At 37.5% G+C, this 20,327-nt stretch overlaps 1 pseudogene; it reads left to right on the top strand.

The window, feature by feature from the left end:
• The first annotated feature begins 1,478 nt into the window (after positions 1-1,478).
• Positions 1,479-20,327, top strand: part of LOC129480244 (zinc finger protein 701-like) — a 71,977-nt pseudogene continuing 53,128 nt past the window's right edge.

The raw sequence follows: 20,327 nt of genomic DNA, 5'->3' as shown, positions 1-20,327 counted from the left end.
GCCCTAAGCATTGGTGGCTTCCACATGGTGTTGGGCCTGCAAGTATGCAGAAGGAAAGAGTTGAGGTTTGGGAACCTTTGTCTAGATTTCAGAGGATGTAGGGAAATGCCCAGATGTTCAGGCAGAAGTCTACAGTAGGGGCAGAGCCCTCAAGAAGAACCTCTACCAGGGCACTGCAAAGGGGAAATGTGGGGCTGGAGCCCCCAGACAGAGTCCCTACTTGGGCACTGCCTAGTGGAGCTGTGAGAAGAGGGTGACCATCCTCCAGACCTCAGAATGGTAGATCCACTGACTGCTTGCACTGTACACCTGGAAAAGCTAAAGGCACTCAATGCTAGCCCCTGAAAGCAGCTGTAGGGGCTGTACCCTGCAGTGCCACAGGGGCAAAGCTGCTCAAGGTCTTGGGAGACCATCCATTACATCAGTGTGGCCCGGATGTGAGACATAGAGTCAAAGAAGATCATTTTGAAGCTTTAAGATTTAATGACTGCCCCGCTGGGTTTTGGATTTGCGTGGGGCCCATAGCCCCTTTGTTTTGGCTGATTTCTCCCTCTTGGAATGGGTCTATTTACACAATGCCTGTATCCTCATTGTATCTTGAGAGTAGCTTAACTTGTTTTTTATTTTACAGGCTCATAGGCCAAAGCAACTTGCCTCATCTCAGATGAGACTTCGGACTTGGACTTTTGAATTAATACTGAAATGAGTTAACAGTCTGGGGGACTGTTGGGAAGGCATGATTGTGTTTTGAAATTTGAGAAGGACATGAGATTTGGGAGGGGCTGGGGTGGAATGATATGGTTTGGCTCTGTGTCTCCACACAAATCTCATGTTGAATTGTAATCCCCAATGTTGAGGGAGAGGCCTGGTGGAAGGTGATTGGATCATGGGGGCGAGATTTCCCCCTTGCTGTTCTCATGAGTGAGTTCTCATGAGATCTGATGGTTCAAAAGTGTGTGGCACTTCTCCCTTCTCCCTCTTTCTCTCTTGCTCTGCCACAGTAAGATGTGCTTGCTTCCCCTTCAACTTCCACCATTATTGTAAGTTTCCTGAGGTCTCCTAGCCATACTTCTTGTCAGCCTGCAGAACAGTGAGTCAATTAAACCTCTTTTCTTCATAAATTACTCAGTCTCTTTCTTTCTTTCTTTCTTTCTTTCTTTCTTTCTTTCTTTCTTTCTTTCTTTCTTTCTTCTTTCTTTCTTTCTTTCTTTCTTCTCCTTCCTTTCCTTTCTTTTTTTCTTTCTTTCTTTCTTTCTTTCTTTCTTTCTTTCTTTCTTTCTTCCTTTCTTTCTTCTTTTTTTTTTTTTTTTGAGATGGAGTTTTGCTCTTTTTGCCCAGGCTGGAGTGCAATGGTGTGATCTCGGCTCACTGCAAACTCTGCCTCCTGGGTTCAAGCGATTCTCCTGCCTCAGCCTCCTGAGTAGCTGGGATTACAGGCATGCACCACCACCCCAGCTAATTTTGTATTTTTAGTAGAAATGGGGTTTCTCCATGTTGGTCAGGCTGGTCTTGAACTCCCAACCTCAGGTGATCCACCAGCCTCGGCCTCCCAAAGTGTTGGGATTTTAGGCATGAGCCACCGTGCCCGGCCTCAGGAAGTTCTTTATAGCAGAGTGAGAATGGACTAACACACGGTCTTCTTAGTTTAAAAGAATTTAAATAGGAGACACACAGCAAATGAGATGCAGCATAGAGCAATTTATTGCAAAGGAGAAAGAATACTCCAAAAGTTAGTTGCAGAATAGACATCGTGCTCTGAGAGAGAGGATTCCAGGCAGGCTGCTCATGAGGATGGCAGCATTGACTGTTACTGGGTAAATGCTCTTTATGGGAGTATTACATGATTATTCCTAAGAGGGTGGGAGGAAGCGTAACTAGTAAGCATGTTCTGGGTAGCCCTCTGGGTGTACATTCGCAGTAGCTATACATGCTTGTTCTAATGACCAAAGGGTCAATTTGAGGATAGGCAAAATCAAAATACACTTGCTCTCTATGGAAGAAATCCCCTACTGGACATAGCTGTGCTTGAAGGAGTTTGGCTACGATGCAAATCCTGGGGCTTATTGTGCTGACAGTGCATTGGCCACACTTCTCATATCCTGAGAGCATGGTTACTTCCTTGACTACCTATCCTGCCTCAAGAGTGCATATCATCACCTGACACAGTATATGTCTGTTTGTTGTATTAGTGATCTCACCTTGTTAGAATATAATCTACCTGAGGGCAGGGATTCTTATGGTTCACTGTTATTTCCAAAGACCTGAGACAGTTCCTGGCACATCATAGACACTCAATAAATAGGTGATGAATAAATAAATCAACAGAGATTTTACCATGGTTTTTTTTTTAACTGATCTAGTTTATCACTCTCTTGTCTCTACAATTTATCTTTCACTCAAAGAACTAAAGTTATCTTCCAAAAACACAGAATGAATCAGCTCACTCTCCTCAAGACTCTTAAATTGTCCTTCATTACTTGTTGAGAAAAGCCCAGACTTGTTTAGTGGAGCAATTAAACTCCCCACAATTTATCCGCCAGAAGACTTTCTGGAAACATGTATGATTTTTTTGCCCTCCAACTTACAGTCTTATTGGTCCACTTATTTTTTTCTCATCGTGCCACACATTTTTGTGTCAAGTAATTTTAGTCTTTTGGCCTTGTTCTTACTATCAGCCAACTTCATAGTTGAAGTCCAGAGTTGGTTGGTTTTTTTTTTGTCTATTTATGTAGGAGTTACAATTTTTATTTGCTTTGTGACAGCATTATTTTCTGACACGTTTTCTTCATATTCTTTTAAAGAGTTTCTTTTTAAAACCCATGTTATTCAAGTTAAAAAAATAAAGAGTTTCTTTGTTTGGATGTTATGCTTACACTTACTTGAATATGTTGGTTTTTTTCCAGTCTAGCCATTAGCAAGATTCCTGTGGAGTGAGGGAGTGCCCAGGGTAGTTCTCCAGATTATTCTGCTCAAATTCTTCCTCTTCTCATGCTGCAGTGATGAATTATTTCTTCAAAACTATGACCCCACTGTGTAGCTCCACCTTTCCTTGTTCTCACAAGAGTGTACAAAAGCGTTGAGTCTTCTGAGCCATGGCTAACAAGAATCCTAGCTATTGCCTTCCACTGTATCTTTCCCTTTTTAAAAGGAGTATTTTCTGAGTTTAGTCATCTTAGGCCTTCCTCGAGCTCTACCCATGGTTTTTCCCTCTGCCTTCTCCAGTTATCGCTCCCTATTCCGTCTTGGCCTGGCATTTCCCATTATGGCAAGACTGCATGGTTTCAGTAGAAAATGTTTTCTGTCAGTCTCTGAGACTGACCACTACCAGGCCCCTCTTTCTCCCATTCTTCCCAATGCTGGGACTGCACCAATGCTGCTTCTTGGGTCTGCTTTTCAGGTCTCCGATGTTTTGACCACACCTCAATGTCATTTGGAAATTTGGCATTGTCATTTTGCTGAGGATGTAGTTTGTACTTTTTATTGTGGTTGATAGTGTTGTTATCCTCATCGCTCTATATGATTTCCAGAAGTGAGAAGATTCAAAACTATGCTGTTGCCATTTTCCTACCAAATTTATCCAATTGAAAGGACAATGCTTGAGTTTAAGATTCATGTCCTTATTACTAATTTGGGGTTAATATGTCCTTTCTCATGTCAAATGAAGATGGATAGGAAGACCATTTTGTGGTGTTTTTTTAACGCTCTCATTTAGACAAACAAAACGTAACAACTTTGTACTTGTCTCCAAATTTTTTTGAAATGTTATTGGTCTATGAAAGAATAAAGTCCAGAAACTACTGATATGTATTTTTGTATCTATCTATCATCTATCTCTCTATCTGTATCTATGTATCTCATCTTCTATCTCCATCATCTACTGACCTCCCTATCTATCTATCATCTATCTATCTATCATCTATCTATCTATCATCTATCTATCTATCTATCATCTATCATCTATCTATCTATCTATTCTATGTACTTCAATATATATATACTATGGTCTAAGCACTCATCCAAGATACAAAAGGAACATAGAAATTAAAAAGAGCCATGGCTGTTAAGGAACTCAAAAGCTAGGGGGATCATAGAAATGCAATTGATCAAGTAGCATATAAGAGAGGGACCAGATCTATGCAACATGCTGCAGCAAAAGAGAGACAGGAGCTATGCTCACTAGATAAATTCGACATTTGAGAAAGCTGCATGGAGCCAATACTAATAATTTGGACTTTGGCTATTTGGTGGCTGAAATGGAAACAAAGCAAAAAGACAAAACCACATTAATATGAAACTATGTGGCATGGTTAGAAAAAGTAAGGGAACCAGAGAGGCTGGACAGGAAGGTGGAGGAAAAAAAAATCACACATAGTGCCAGAAAGATAAATTTTGGACAGTTTAATTGTATTTTAAACAATTCTGGGAAGGCCAGGCACGGTGACTCACACCTGAAATCCTAGCACTTTGGGAGGCTGAGGCAGGCAGATCACTGAGGTCAGGAGTTTGAGACCAGCTTGGCTAACATGGTGAAACCCGGTCTTCACTAAAAATAAAAAAATTAGCCAGGCCTGGTGGCGTGCACCTGTAATCCCAGCTACTCGGGAGACTGAGGCATAAGAATTGCTTGAACCCGGGAGGCAGAGTTTGCGGTGAGCCAAAATTGTGCCATTGCACTCCAGCCTGGGTGACAGAGTGAGACTCCATCTCAATAAACAAACAAACAAACAAACAAACAAACAGACAGACAGACAGACAAAGTCTGGGCTTTATTCAATAAGAAAAAAATTCCCATCTGAAAAATTACTACACATAAATTGGTAATCAGTAGTTTTCATATATTCATCAGCAACTAATTAGTCCATATAAAGATTGAGAAGCTACAAAAAAGATGAATTACATAGAAAAAAATTAATTTGAAATGAGAAAAACATGAGAGAGAAAGGCTTCCTAATATTCATGAAAGAAATAAAAGAAGATTTGAACCTTTGAGAAGCTGTACAATGTATGCGGATAGTAAAAGTCAATATTGTAAAGACATCATTCTCTCTAAGTTAACTTACAAATCAAAGGTAATTCCATTTAAAATATCAATATGTTGTTTCTGTGGAACAAAATAAGTTGATTCTGAAGTTCACAACAGACAATGAGAAAAGAAAATACCCAGGAAAACTCTGAAAAGGTAGAGCAGTAATAGGAGGTTAGCCTTACTAAATATTAATATATGCTATAATACTTTAATATTTAAAATAGTGCAGTACTGCAGCTGCCTGTACACAGACCAATGTAACAGAACAGAAAGCCCAGAAATGGACCCAAATAAATGTGAGGATTTATTCTGCTTATTTAATAGGTGGGATAAATTTGACTGTTTAAAAAATGGTGCAATTGGGAAGTTATATAGACTAAGACAAAGCTGGACATATTTCTTTAAGTGAGGGTAATTTCCAAATGAATAAAGTGGACAATAAATAAAAATACATGGCCAGGTGCAGTGGCTAACACCTGTAATTCCAGCACTTTGGGAGGCCGAGGTGGGTGGGTCACCTGAGGTCAGGAGTTCCAGACCAGCCTGGCCAACATTGTGAAACCCTGTCTCTATTAAAAATACAAAATTAGCCATGGGTGGTGGCAGATGCCTGTAATCCCAGCTACATGGAGGAGGCTGAGGCATGAGAATCGCTTGAACCCGGGATGCAGAGGTTGCAGTGAGTAGAGATCGCACCTCTGCACTCCAGTCTAGGGGATAGAGCAAGACTTTGTCTCAAAAAAAAAAAAAATACATATAGTATGTGTATTTGTCTGTTTTCATGCTGCCGATAAAGACCTACCTGAGACTGGGATATTTACAGAAGAAAGAGGTTTAATAGACTTACAGTTCCACGTGGCTAGGGAGGCCTCACAATTATGGCGGAAGGCAAAAGGCACTTCTTACATGGCAGCGGCAAGAGAAAACGAGAACCAAGCAAAACAGGTTTCCCTTATCAAACCATCAGATCTCATGAGACTTATTCACTACTAGGAGAACAGTATGGGAGAAACTGCGCCCATGATTCAATTATCTCCCACCGGGTCCCTCTCACAACACACAGGAATTATTGGAGTAGAATTCAAGATGAGATTTGGGTAGGGACACAGCCAAACCCTATTAGTATGCTAATAAGGCCACCTAACTACTAGAAGAAAACATGAGCAAACTTATTCCTACGTAGTGTAAAAAGTGTCTTTCTAACTGTGACTTCAAATCCAAGATCAACAAAATTAGAAAACAGAAAAATACTAGCATATTATATATATATATGTATATATATGGTATATAAAGCCTATTTTATATATCTATATGGCATGGCAGTAAAGGCACAATAACAAAGTCCAGAAACAAATGGCATCCTTGGAAAAGATATTTGCAACTTAAACAAGAATGGCTAATGTCCCTAATATGTAAAGATTCCCTAGAAATGGGAAAAGAATAACAGAGTCCAATTAGAAAGGCAGGCAAATGAAATGACTAGCAGATAACATGGAAAATAACCATAAGAAATGGCCTTAAATATGAAAAAGTGCTCGGTATAAACATAAAAAGAACAACACAATTTAAAACTATATTTTGATGTCACTTCACATCTATATTAGAAGATGTCACAAATTTTGACGTTATAAATGGATACTCTTTGCATTGCTTATGACCAAGGAAAAAAGTTACAATTGTCAGGTGAAGGGAAATTGGGCAATATCTATCAAAATTACAGCAAGTTCTCTTGGAAAATCTGTTCTACCATGGTGAATGTGCCTTTGTGAAATAATACAAGCACAATTTTATTCATTGTGACATTGTTGATAATAGCAAGAGATTAGAATCAACTGAAGTAAAAGATAGAGAAGGCTGAATTAAAGAGGTGAGGAGGTGAGAGAATTGGAGGCTAATCTAAGAAAAGTTTTCGGAAACATGAGGCACCATGGAAAAGGAAGGACTATTCTTTTTCAATATTTCCGTGAAACATCAAATATTTTCATGAAGCTAAATTTATCCAATATAATTTTATTTTATTTTCAATAGGCAAGGCATTCATTCATTCTTGGTTGACTCTTAATATTTTCTGATCATTCTTTTTGCCTCTCTTTTAATTTAATGCTTTTTGAATTCTGCATCTAGAATATATTTTCAAATGAAAACAATGATTTTGTTTGAAACATTTGAACAACATTTGAAAACAATGATTTTCAAAGATCAAATTTATATGAAAAGGAATATATTGGAATGATTCACTCCTTACTTTCATCCTTCCAATTTCATATCAGCTCCACACACACATGACCACTTTCATTGTCATAAATCATATCATAAAAAGCTGGTGACTGCCTGTGGTTGAAATTTCTTCCCTCTCCAGTGAAACTTCCATGCTCTGGCAACATTATTTTCCTAAATGTCATGTCCTGTCGCTTCCCTCCTCAAAAACTTTAAATTGTTCTGCATTGTCTTATTATTGTGAATGTTTTCTCATCTTCTTAAAATTGTGGTAAAATGCACAAGTAAAATTAGCCAACTTAAAGTGTGCAATTCAGTGGCATTTCACAAATTCACAATGTTGTACTACCTTGGCATCTATCTAGTTATAAAACATTTCCATCACCCCAGAGGAAGACCCCACATCCATTTAACAGTCACTCCTCATTCCCTAGAAACTTCCTAGTTTTTGGCAACCACTGATCTGTTTTCTGTTTCTGTGGATTTACCTATTCATATGAATGCAATCATACAATTTCTTCCTCTCAGCATGTTTTTGAGTTTCATCCATATTTTAGCATATATCAGTTCTACATTCCTTCTATGGCTAAATACTATTCCATTGTGTGGATATACCACATCGTGTTTATTTACTCATCACTTGATGGATATTTGGTTTATTTCCTCCCGTTGTAAATAGTATGAGCATCCACAGACAAGTTTATGTTTGAACATCTGTTTTCAATTCTTGTGGGTGCAGACTGAATTGTAGAATAGTTGGGTCATATGGTAATTCTATGTTGAACTTAAAAAAAAAATCTGACCAAACTTTTTCCACAGTACATTCCCACCAGCAACGTACAAGGGTTTTAATTTCTACACATCTTTGTCAATACTTGTTATTTTCCTTTTTTTAAAAAAAATTGTAGTTGTCCACTTGGGTGTGAAATGTGGTTTTGATTTGCATTTCCTTAATGACAAATAATATTGAACATTTTTTTTTCTGCTTGTTGCCCATTCTTGGAGAAATATCTATTCACGTCCTTTGTTCATTTCTAAATTGGGTCGTTTATCTTTTGTCATTGATTTGTAACGGTTCTGTATGTGTTGTGGATATTAGATTCTTATCAGATATTGTATTTGTAAATGTTTTCTGCCATTCTGTATGTTATCTTTTCACTTTTTTGATCATGTCATTTCATGCACCGAAGTTTTTAATTTTGATGAAATCCAGCTTATCTATGTTTTCTTTTGTTGCTGTGTTTCTTATAACATATCTAAGAATCCTTCACCAAATCTAAGGTCACAAAGATTTAACTTATATTTTCTTGTGTTTCATAATTTTTATTCTTACATACAGGTTTTTGATTCATCTTAACTCAATTTTTATGCATGGTGTGAGGTGGAAGTCCAACTTCAATCTTTTTTATGTAGATAATTAGTTGAAGAGAGTATTCTTTTTTCAGTGAATAGTCTTATCACCTTTGTAAAAAATCAAATGGCCATAGATGTATTGGCTTATTTATTTCTGAATCCTCAATCCTATTCCATTGATCTATATGTTTTCCATATATCAATACCACACTATTTTTATTATTGTCCCTCTTAGTAAGTTTTCAAATCAGTAAGTGTGACTCTTCAAACTTTGCTTTTCTTTTTTAAGATTCTTTTGGCTATTTGGGATCCCTTGCAATACCGTATAAATTTTAGAATGAGCTTTTCCATTTCTATAAAAATATTATTATGATTTAATAGTGATTACATTGAATCTGCAGATCACTTTAGATAGTATTGCCATCTTTAAAATATTGTCTTCTGATCTGTGAACATGTACTCTTTCCATTTATTTAGCACTGTAATTTCTTTCAACAGTGATCTATACTTTTCAGTGTACAAGTCCTTCAACTATGCTGGTTAAATTTGTTTCTAAGTATTTTATTCTTTCTGATGTTATTGTAATGAGATTGTTTTCATAATTTATGTTTCTTTATTGCTAGCATATATAAGTATAATTGAATTTTTAACATCAACCTTATATCCTGCAAGTTTGCTGAACTTATTAGCTCTAACAATAATTTTTGTAAATTATTTAGGACTTTCTATATATAGGATCATCTTTTTGTGAAAAGAAATAACTTTACATCTTTCTTTCCAATTTAGATGCATTTCATTTCTCTTTTCTTTTCCTTCCTGCCTTCCTGCCTTCCTTTCCCTTCCTCCCTTCCTTCCTCCCTTTCCCTTCTTCCTTCCTTTCCCTTCCTCCCTCCTCTCTTCCTCCTTTCCTCTCTTTCTGTCTTTCTTTCTTTTGCCTTAGTAGACAACTAGAACTTCAGTACAGTGTTGAATAGAAATGGTGAAAGTGGTATTCTTGTTTTGCTTCTAATTTTAGGAAATTTTTATCTTTCACCAGTGCATTAATATTGCCTATGAGGTTTCCAAAAATTCTCTTTATCATGTGGATGAAGTTCCCTTCTATTCCTACTTTGTTGAGTGTGTTTCTCATGATATGATGTTGCATTTCGTCAAATGCTTTGTCTACATGAGTTGAGATGATCATGTGGTTATGTGTTTTTTTCCCTCCATCTATTACTGTGGCATATTATATTGTATACCTGGTAAAAATCCCACTTGGTCATGATGCATAATCCTCCTAATAAACTACTGGATTTGGTTTGCTAGTATTTTGTTGAATATTTTTGCTACTATTTTGTTGAGGATATATTCATCTTTCTTCAGTAAAATAGAACAACCCTACTTTTCATATCCTCTTTTTCCAAATTTATTTCCTTTAATGTTTTCTTTTCAAATTCTAGGATGCTATGATATTAGTGAAAAAGTATTTCAAAGCATCTATCCTGACACAGTTGGCCTTCCAAATGCACTAGCTTCTCTCTGTTTCCTTCTTTCACCAAAATATTATATAGATAAATAAATGTCATTTTAAGACTCTCATGACTGTTCAATAACCTTTGTTTTAAGGAGATTTCTGTCTATTCGAATTCCAACTCAAATATAGGGCATACATCCAACCCCTAGATATATGTCTTCAACTCCTGGATATAGGGCCTGTTTATATAATATGTCAAAAAATATTTCCTCAAACCAATTAACTCTTTTTCTGGGGAATTTTTTTGAAGGATAAACTGCTGTGAGTTACTATGTTGAGGGGAAATTTCTAGAAGGTAAAATGGAAGGGGACTGACTGGGTTGCAAATTCAACCCTTTCCCTATATTCTCTAAAATAAAGAGATTGTTCTGATCCATTTATGGTATTCTTCAAATTATGGTTAAAAGCAGATGCTACTCTGAGGCCATCTTAAAACTTACTCTATAACAGGATGTTATATAAGATCAAGCATCTTAATTTAACTTGTAGAGGTGATAAACCAAAACAGGCCTCTGGCTCCCTGCTGAAATTAAAAAAAAAAAAAAGATTTTAACTTTAATTTTAAATTCTGAGGGTACATGTGCAAATTTGTTAAATGTACATATGCAAATTTGGGTATATTGCATGATGCTGAGATTTGGAGTACGAATGATTCCATCACTCAAGTAGTGAGCATGGTACCCAAATAATTTGTTTTTTAACCCTTGCCCTGGTCCCTCCTTCTCCCCACTAGCAGTCACCAGGATCTATTGTTGCCATCTTTGTGTCCATGTTTACCCAAAGTTTAGCTCCCAGTTATAAATGAGAACATGCGATATTTGGTTTTCTGTTCTTGCATTAATTGGCTTAGGATAATGGCCTCCAGCTGCATTCCTGTTGCTGCAAAGAACATGATTTTCTTTTGTTTATGGTTACATAGTATTCCATGATGTATATATACCACATTTTCTTTATCCAGTCCACTGTTGATAGGCACCTAGGTTGATTCCATGTCTTTGTTATTGTGAAGAGGGCTCTGATGAGTGTGAGTGCATGTGTCTTTTTCTGTAGAAAGATTTATTTTCTTTGGGGGTATATACACTGTAATGGGTTTGCTGGGTTGCATGGTAGTTCTATTTTAAGTTCTTTGAGAAATGTCCAAAATGCTTTCCACAGTGGCTGAACTAATTTGCATTTCCACCAACAGTATAGAAGCATTTCTTTTTCTCTTCAGCCTCACCAGCATCTGTTGTTTATTTACTTCTTTTTTTCTTCCTTTTTTTTTTGAGAAAGAGTCTCGCTCTTTCACCCAGGCCGGAGTGCAGTGGCGCGATCTCTGCTCACTGCAGTCTCCGCCCCCCGCGGTTCACGCCATTCTCCTGCCTCAGCCTCCCGCGTAGCTGGGACTACAGGTGCCCGCCACCTCGCCCGGCTAATTTTTTTGTATTTTTAATGGAGACGGGGTTTCACTGTGTTAGCCAGGATGGTCTCGATCTCCTGACCTCGTGATCCGCCCGCCTTGGCCTCCCAAAGTGCTGGGATTACAGGCATGAGCCACCGCGCCCGGCCTATTTACTTCTTAATAATAGTCATTCTGACTGGTGTGAGATGGTATCTCATTGTGGTTTTGATTTGCATTTCTCTGATGGTTAGTGTAAGGTTTTTTATTGTTAAATTTCTTAGATTAGTAAGTGTTATGGAATGCATGCAGATTGCATGGCTCATTGATTAGAACCTTCCTGCTCTTATCTGAATAAAATGATAATGAGTAAAGACTGTAGTTTGAGGTTATGTATACTTGTCTCTTACTCTCTTTCTGTCCCTCTCTTTCTCATTTTCTGGCATTTCCTGGCTTACTTTTGAGGAGAAATCAAATTTTTAGGTAAATAAACTCATCTATTGTTGGTGGAAATTATAATTACTTTGACCTTTATGTGCATTGACTGTGTTCGCAATTCTAACACTCATGTTGATAATATGCTTTATGACAATTCCAAAAACCTAAGAAGTGCCCTCCAATGTGTCAGCTTTCTTAAATCAACTTTAGTAAATGGATTTTTGTTTTTCTACATTACCACCTCTTCTAAAGGTCTCTGATACCATGTGTTTAGGAAAAAATTTTCATATAATAGAATTGCTTCTGACCTTTTATCTTACTGTACCCTCAAAATTATGCTAGGCTTTATATGGTATTGTGTGTGACATAAATTCATTTATAGATGGAATACCTTACTGTCATTTTTTTCAGAAAATAATTTGGAGTTATTATCATTTTCACAAATGAAGAAGTTCACATTCAGTGAAAGAAATTATAGACATGGTAACAAAAAAGTACAGCTCTCTCTTCAAATGGAAAACTATAGACATTAAAAGTATTATGAATTAAAAGAGACTTAAAAGGCAGAAACTAGATGTAATAGGCGGACTTTTAATACTAATTTGAACAAATTCAACTGTAAATAGATAGATATTTTGAGGACCTTAGGTAATTTTGGATATGAACTGGACACTAAATTAATTATTATTGAAAATAAATTATTATTGAGTTAGGTACAGTAATATTATTATAGTTAGGTAGAAAAATGCCCATATCTTTTAGCGGGGCACCCTGATACAGTAAGGTTTAAGATGTCAGTAAAAATAGAAACAAATGTTGAAAATATTAATAATTGTTACATCTGGGTGATAGGTGTATTTTGACATTTTTTATAATAAAGTTTAAAAATGTCAATTAAAGTGTATGTATTTAGTAAAGAGGGAAAATATTTTTGGTGAGATTTTTACTGAAAGCCTTTATTTTTTCTTTTAACATCAGAGTAGATTTATATTTAGAATTCAGGAGCAATTTCCAGTGACAGATCACTTTAGCTTTTTCTGTCATTCACTTAGAAGCTAGTGACATTTCAATCTGAATGAAAAATACTCTGAAATTCAAGGACCACCAAAGCACTCCTGAATCTAATATATTTTAAATGCAAATGATTTCTGAAATTAAAGTAATTGATGGCAGAATCTGCTGAGGATGCTGTCTTATTTTTTGTTTGCTCTTGCAAGGCAATGATGCAACAGCAATGGCTGTGTTAGCAGTCTCTCTGTTATGGTTATTGACTCTGTCTTCCACAGCTTGCTGCAGTACTGGTGACAGTGATGGAAGACAGACAAATTCCTAGGCAGACAGGGATGGGTCCCTGGCGAAACCAGACCTTCAGGCCAAAGCCAGTTTAAAATTTGAAAACCAAGAGGCCAGATCAGGATAGAGCCCATGACTGAAGTTAGAACTTCTATTCCTGTCTTACCCTCTCTCTCCATTGGTTCCTTCTGGATAATGTCTTTTAACCAATCAAATTGTACTTTTTCCAAGCTTGCCCATGGACCAATCAGCACACGCTCCTTCATTCTAAGCCCCTAAAAACCCCAGACTCAGCCTCATGGGCAGCTACCTCTGCTTTTGGGGTTCCCTCTTGCAGCTGTGAGCTTTTCTTCTGTCACTCAATAAAATACTTCTCTGCCTTACTCTCTCTCTGGTGTCTATGCACATCATTCCTCTTGGTTGTGGGACAAGAGCCCAGAACTTGCTGAGCTGCAGACAACGGGAATAAAAGAGCTGTAACATGCTCCTGCTCATGGGACCACAGGAGAAAGAGAGCTGTAACATCCCCCTCCCCCACCTCACCAAGCTGCAGGAGCAAAGATCTGTGACATTTCTGGAGGCTCAGATGTTGGGACTCCTTGAGCAAGAGCTGTAACACTCTTTGGGGCTCCACAGTTGCTATCATCTCTGGGTTTTTGGGTGCTACCATGTTCCCCTCATCTAGATACTGGCACTTGGGTGCCATGGAAGCCATTCACAGCATGCCCAGTCCAGCAGTGGGCTGGATGTGGAGCTGTGGCAGGAATGGCATCTGAGTGGGCATGAATTAAGCACAACCTGCAAAGCTGAGCAGGTGGAGTGAGTCCAGTGGGCCCAAGCAAGTCCTGGATAGAGGCAGTGGTGGCTGCAGCATTTCCAACTGGCAAAGCAGCACCGAAGAAATCCTGTAACACTAGAGCCACACCCAAGTATGGACCAATATCAGGGTGGTAATTCTTCAAGATTAATATTCTGTTACAGGAATCACCAAGTCAAGTGGTACAGTCTACTGGCAGACAATCAAGTGCAGAATTTCCTCAGTTTGGTCATCCTAAAGAATTAAGTCTAAATTCTGGAAGCCCAGGAGTGCAGCTTGGTGGATGGAATTAGGGCAAGTCAAGAGAACCTATGAAAAAGGAATTAAATTGAAGTAATAATTAAATCAAATTGTGGGCAACAGTCCTGCTTTTTTCCTTGCAATGTTATAGGATGTTTAGTTCTTCCCCTGAATAAATTATTCAAGGCCATATTCACCTTGAGCCCTCTTGCCTTTCTTTTCAAAATCTCCATATCCTACTATAGTTCCAACAAACGGAAACTAGTATTACATTTTACATATTTTTAAGAGTTATTATGGCAGATTGAAATGAGCACAAGCTTTTGAGTTGGAGTCGGGCATGTTAAGTTTGTGTTGCAAATTATACATACAGGTGGAGTTATCCAGAAAGAAGTTAAAAATGTGGGCCTGGAGATGGTGGTAGAAGTTAGGATTGAAAATCTTCGCGGCAGGGGTTGAAACTGTAAAAATGAAAGAGGCCTGGTGGTGGGGGTAGAGTGTAGGATATAGAATAGTATGGCACATACATGTTTGAACCTAGATGAAAAGCTCCATTTAAAAATAGCTAGGGAAATGAAGCATGAAAATTAGCCTCTGAAGAAGTAGGAGAGGCAGGAGAAAAATAACATAACCCAGAATACCCTAGCAGTACCAGAAGTAAATGGTTTCAAAAAATATTGCATTATGGAGATGTGAGCTATAGAAAGACCATTGAGGAGGTTGGAGAAACTACTACAGAATCTGGCATTCAGGAGCTTATTGGTGATTCTCAAGGGAGGAAGATTTAAGGTATGACTAATTAGTAATTACAAATTCCACCCCTGCTCAAGAACAGTAAATAGAGTTTTGTTTTGTTTTGTTTTTAAATTTGAGAGGTTTGAGTACATTTATAGGTCAAGGAGGATTCACAGAAAGGGGAAGAATGATGATGCAAAAAAATAAAAAAAAGATGATGGATTCAAGAATTCAGAATAAGAAATTTTCTTGCAAGAGAGAAGGAGAAATAGCCAAACAAAATTTTAGTTTGCAAACTGAGGTGTTTATTTTGATATGATCTTTTTCTTCCTAGTGAAAATAAGAAGCTAGGAAATTCTAATGAAGAGAAGGGGAGGTCATCTCAACAGCTATTAACAAATCTGTTTCATTTTCCTTTAAGATCAGTGGAAGACATTTTAAGCTTTCATTTATTAAACAACTGGCCAAGATCACAAAGCTGGTATTAGAGCTGGTGCTAAGCAGTGTGGGGCTAGGGCCAGGAGTGATCATTGTATAGCAGTGAGTTTTTCTCTTCTTTTTATTTTCTTTTGTCTTTCTCATGTCTGTCTTCTTTCTTTCCTTTCTTCCCCCTTTCCTTCCCTTCTTATTTTCTTTTTTGAGTGGCTTTATTGAGGTACAATTATGAAATCACTCACTGTTTGTATAATTAGATGATTTCTAGGAAGCTCACATAGCTGTGCAACCATCATTGCAATCTGGGTTTAAGTCATTCCTATTACTCCAAAAAGTTGCTGTGTGCCATTTGCAATCAGTTGCACTCCCAACCTCAGGCCCAGACAACCACAGATCACTTTCTATCTCTATGGATTTGCTTTTTCTAAAAATTTCATTTAATGGAATCATAAAATATCTGATCTTTTGCATCTGGCTTCTTTCTTTGCATTGTTTTTCAGGTTCATCATACAGCATGTATCAGTAGCTTCTTCCTTTTTCTTGCTGAATAATATTCTGTTGTATGGATCGACATTTTCTTTCTCCATTTCTTCCAGCAACATGAGTGTGTTCATTTCACAGGAACCGGCATCCTCTTCAAAATAAATTAATAGATGATTCAATTGTGAAATATTTTCGTAATTTCTGCTTTAGTTGACCTATAATTTGTTCCTTACACAATAGCCAAGATATTCTCATTTATATTACGAGGAGCGTATTATAAACATTTTTTTCTAAACTCATGCAATTCTTGAATACAAACTTTACAAATCCACTATTAAAGCCCTCCTAGTTTTTGTTGGAGAATAATAGATAATGAGTTTCTTTGACATGCTTAATACTTCCTTCTGGAAATGAAGATTAGTTGATATTAACTGAACCAAATAAACCAATTAAGATGATGATGATATGATTAAAACCCTTAACTGTATTTTACTGTTTACGAACTTTTATATTATTTCAGCCAATTCTTTTAACAGGCCCATTGTGGTATGCAGGAGTGGTATTTGAATCCTCATTACAGGTAATGAAACAGATTAAAAGAAGTTAAGAGCTAAAATCTCATAGGGCTGAAACTCAAACCTAAGTGCCCCAGTGCTCTTTATATTCCACCCACACACTATTCCATTCCTCATGTGTCTTGTCTTATTCTAGGTGTCTGTGTGTGTGTGTTAGTGTGTGTGTGTGTGTATGTGTGTACGCATGTGCCTGTGGAGTCCAGTGCAAAATGAATATATGGGGCACTTTCTTAAAAATTATTGAGTATTTCAAGATGGCGACAGCAGAGTCTTAAACCAAATACGGGGCCGTTGTGAGCACAAGGTCCTCTTGGGCCACACAGATTGTGTGCCCATGAAGCTGGCCATGAGCTTATGAAAGAATGTCCTATTCAGGCAACTACTGGTAAGATTGGAGTGTCAGATGTGGAGGTAGAGAAGCAAGGCAGAGTTACTGCTCCTATCTATTTACTCTGAGATGGGAGTAGTAATATATAGAAGCCAGGCCACTAAAATTTTGTGTTCCATGCTTCTATTTTTAATGTATTCCAAAGGCAGAGGAAGTCACCTAATAATTTTAACTGAAATAATTGCAATCACATTTATATTTTAGAAAAAAAGCAATCTGATCTATATTTCAAGGACGGATTTTTAGGTGTGAAAATGAAAGGAGGAAGATAAATTTGGGAAGAAATATCAGTATTCCAGGTTAGAGGAGAAGAGGGCCTCAAGGCAGTGGAATTTGAAATGCTGAAGAGGGGGTGAGGTGGGGGATCCTGCCCCTTGCCTTTGAATGCCTGGACAGCCAGAAGCACTCTGGCATCTCATTGTGCCTCAGTCTGGAAAGTCCCTCCAGAGAGCAAGCTGGGGGCTGATGGTCAGGCTGACCACATTTGCATCCCTCCATTAGGAAGCATAGTGATGGGCTGCCAATGTCTAAAAACAATCATTTCCTGTATTTTTCCCAGTTTGAATTTCTTTTAGCTGTCAAAGGGCAAGCCCAGTAACAGTTTGTTCATTATGGTTGAGTGGAAAACTGTGGTTTATTTTTAAATTTAGTAATTCAGTAGCTTCATCTGAGATAGCATTGCCCTCGGTGGGTTAGTTCTCTAACATCCTGGGAGTCACTTCTGGAGGGTGGTGGAATAAGAAAGCATTTTAAAAATATTAAATTAGATATCAACTACTTTCTATCTCTCTCTCTCTCTCTCTCTCACATACACACACGCACGCACACACACATTCTTGAATGCTTTATAGAATGGGAGAAAAAAGGCTCAGAACTACAGATTCATTCACATAATGTGAAGCCTATTTAAATATACTCATGAATGTGTCACACGTTTGAACTTCATCTTTTATGTGTAGCAACAGCAGATGTTGAAAGTATAACCCCAACGCAGACAGACATTATGGTAAAGCTTTCAATGGGATAGGGAGTAGAGATTTATTGTCATCACTAAACATGCAATTGATTTCACCATTCATGTGAAGTGCTAAATGAGATTAATTTGTTGGTCAACTGGAGCCCTGTGTGAACTTTAGTATATGTCAGTAGTCTCTTGGGAAAGGATGTTCCACCTTATGATTAGGAAGAGAAGACTCAGGTTAGGATTAGGAGATCAGGAATTGTGGGTGGGAAGAGAGAATGATCTGTCTCTGAGATCATGGCTCACTCCTCTGGTAATTCAGAAGGAGTGAGCTGCAAACAAAGGCCATCTAAGGCTAAGAGATAATTACAAATCAGTTGTATTGCCAGAGAGGTGGTCTCTGCTATGCTATCCGTTTATTCTTGGGATTAGTGAGAACTCCCAACTTCTTGCAGTTATCTGATGAAACAAATGACACTTGCTATAGTACAAAGTCATTTTCTCATGAGTATCATGTACAGCTTCTACGGAAACCACGTAGTTTTGCAATGGTAGTAAAGTAACTGTTTATTTGGGCTTGGCATAGAACTAGATATCAAATTCTCTGTTCCTTAAGAGTGTTTTCCTTAGAGAGAACTCTCCCCTTCTTTCCTTTTTTTAATGAGACACTTTGTCCTTTGGCCTCTGGTCCCACAAAGGCATCAGTCTCCACTTCAATAACTTCTATCCTATAATTTAAGAAAGCTGACATTATTTGGAATTCTGAAATCAATACCTGCCCATTCATCATTGCCCCTTATAGAGATAATGGTCTGTATGATTCATACAGCAGAGAACACATAAGCTTTAAATCAACCATCCTGCACTTGTTCAGCAATTCTATATCCCTGCACTAGTATTTAATTAGTTTATGGGAGCAAATCTATCATGTATGTATGTTAACTATAATTAGGTATAGCATGAAGAAAAGTGTTGTTCTTAATAAATCTCTTTGCATTGCATTGTATTGTGAAACACTGATTTTTCAGAAGAAAATTATCTTTCAGGGAGAGAAAAAGGGTGGCAAAACTCTAGATCTCCAGTTTCCAAATTCCACTACTTCTCTACACCACAGTATTTTGGCTATGACTTTTACTTTAGATCTTCAGGTTAAGCTTTCCAGGAGTGTTTGTTTGTTTGTTTGTTTTTAGTAGTTAGAATATGATGCCATTAGATAACTTTAGGTGCTTTAAATTGTGTTGTCTAAAAAATATTTATCAAATATTTACTGATGCTTACTATGTATAAACTATCATCCCAGATGCAGGGGTTACCTGTAGTTTTTACAGATCAAAGTAAACTGTTGCTTTAAAAACAAATTATGTTTCTCTATGGAGCCTAATATGGCAAACAGACAATCTGGAGCAACCTAGACCCCACAAGTCTCCAATGCCTATGATTGTGTCTGATGCTGGCTTAGGTCCTGTACTAGTCAAAGTTCTCTAGAGAAACAGAACCAATGGAGGATCTGTTTCTATGTGTATGTGTGTACCTATGTATATCTAGATCTAGCTCTCTAGAATTATCTATTTATATAGATTATCTATTGAAACAGATTTATTTTAAGAAATTGGCTCACAAAATTATGGAAGTTGGTGAGTCCAAAATCTGTGGAGTAGGCTGGCAGCCAAATGACCGAGGGAAGAGAAAATATTGTAGTTCAATTCCAAAGGCTGTCTGCTGGCAGAATTCATTCTTGTTTCGGGAAGGTCAGTCTTTGTTCTGTGAAGGCCTGCAACTGGTTAGATGAGGACCACCCGCATTATAGAGGGCACTCTGCTTTACTCAAAGTCTGTCAATTTAAATGTTGATCTCATCCAAAAAATGCCCTCACAGAAACATCCAGGATAATGTTTGACCAAATATCTGGGCACTGTGGCCCAGTCAAGTTGACACACAAAATTACTCATCTCAGGTAGCATATTTTACATAAAGATAATAATGAGAAATACTATATAGTACTTATTAACATGATAGGCACTGTTTTAAACACTTCATGTGTTAACTGTTTTATTTATTTACTTATTTATTTTTTTATTTCTTTAAACTTTTATTTTGGCTTCAGGGGTATGTATGCAGGTTTGTTATGTAGGTAAACTTGTGTCACAGGGGTTTGTTGTACACATTATTTTGTCACTCAGGTATTAAGCCTAGGACCCAAGAGTTATGTTTTCTCCTCCTCTCCCTCCTTCCACCCTCTACCCTCAAGTAGACACCAGTGTGTGTTCTTCTCTCTGTGTCCATGAGTTGTCATCATTTAGCTCCCACTTATAAGTGAGAACATGCAGTATTTGGTTTTCTGTCCCTGCATTACTTTGCTAAGGAAAATGGCCTCTAGCTCCATCCATGTTCCTGCAAAGGACATGATCTCATACTTTTTATGGCCGCATAGTATTCCATGGTGTTTATGTAACAAGTTTTCATTATCCAGTCTGC

This window comes from Symphalangus syndactylus, chromosome 4 (genome assembly GCF_028878055.3).
Source record: "Symphalangus syndactylus isolate Jambi chromosome 4, NHGRI_mSymSyn1-v2.1_pri, whole genome shotgun sequence".
Lineage (NCBI taxonomy): Eukaryota > Metazoa > Chordata > Mammalia > Primates > Hylobatidae > Symphalangus > Symphalangus syndactylus.
This window is presented reverse-complemented; position numbering and strand designations above follow the sequence as displayed.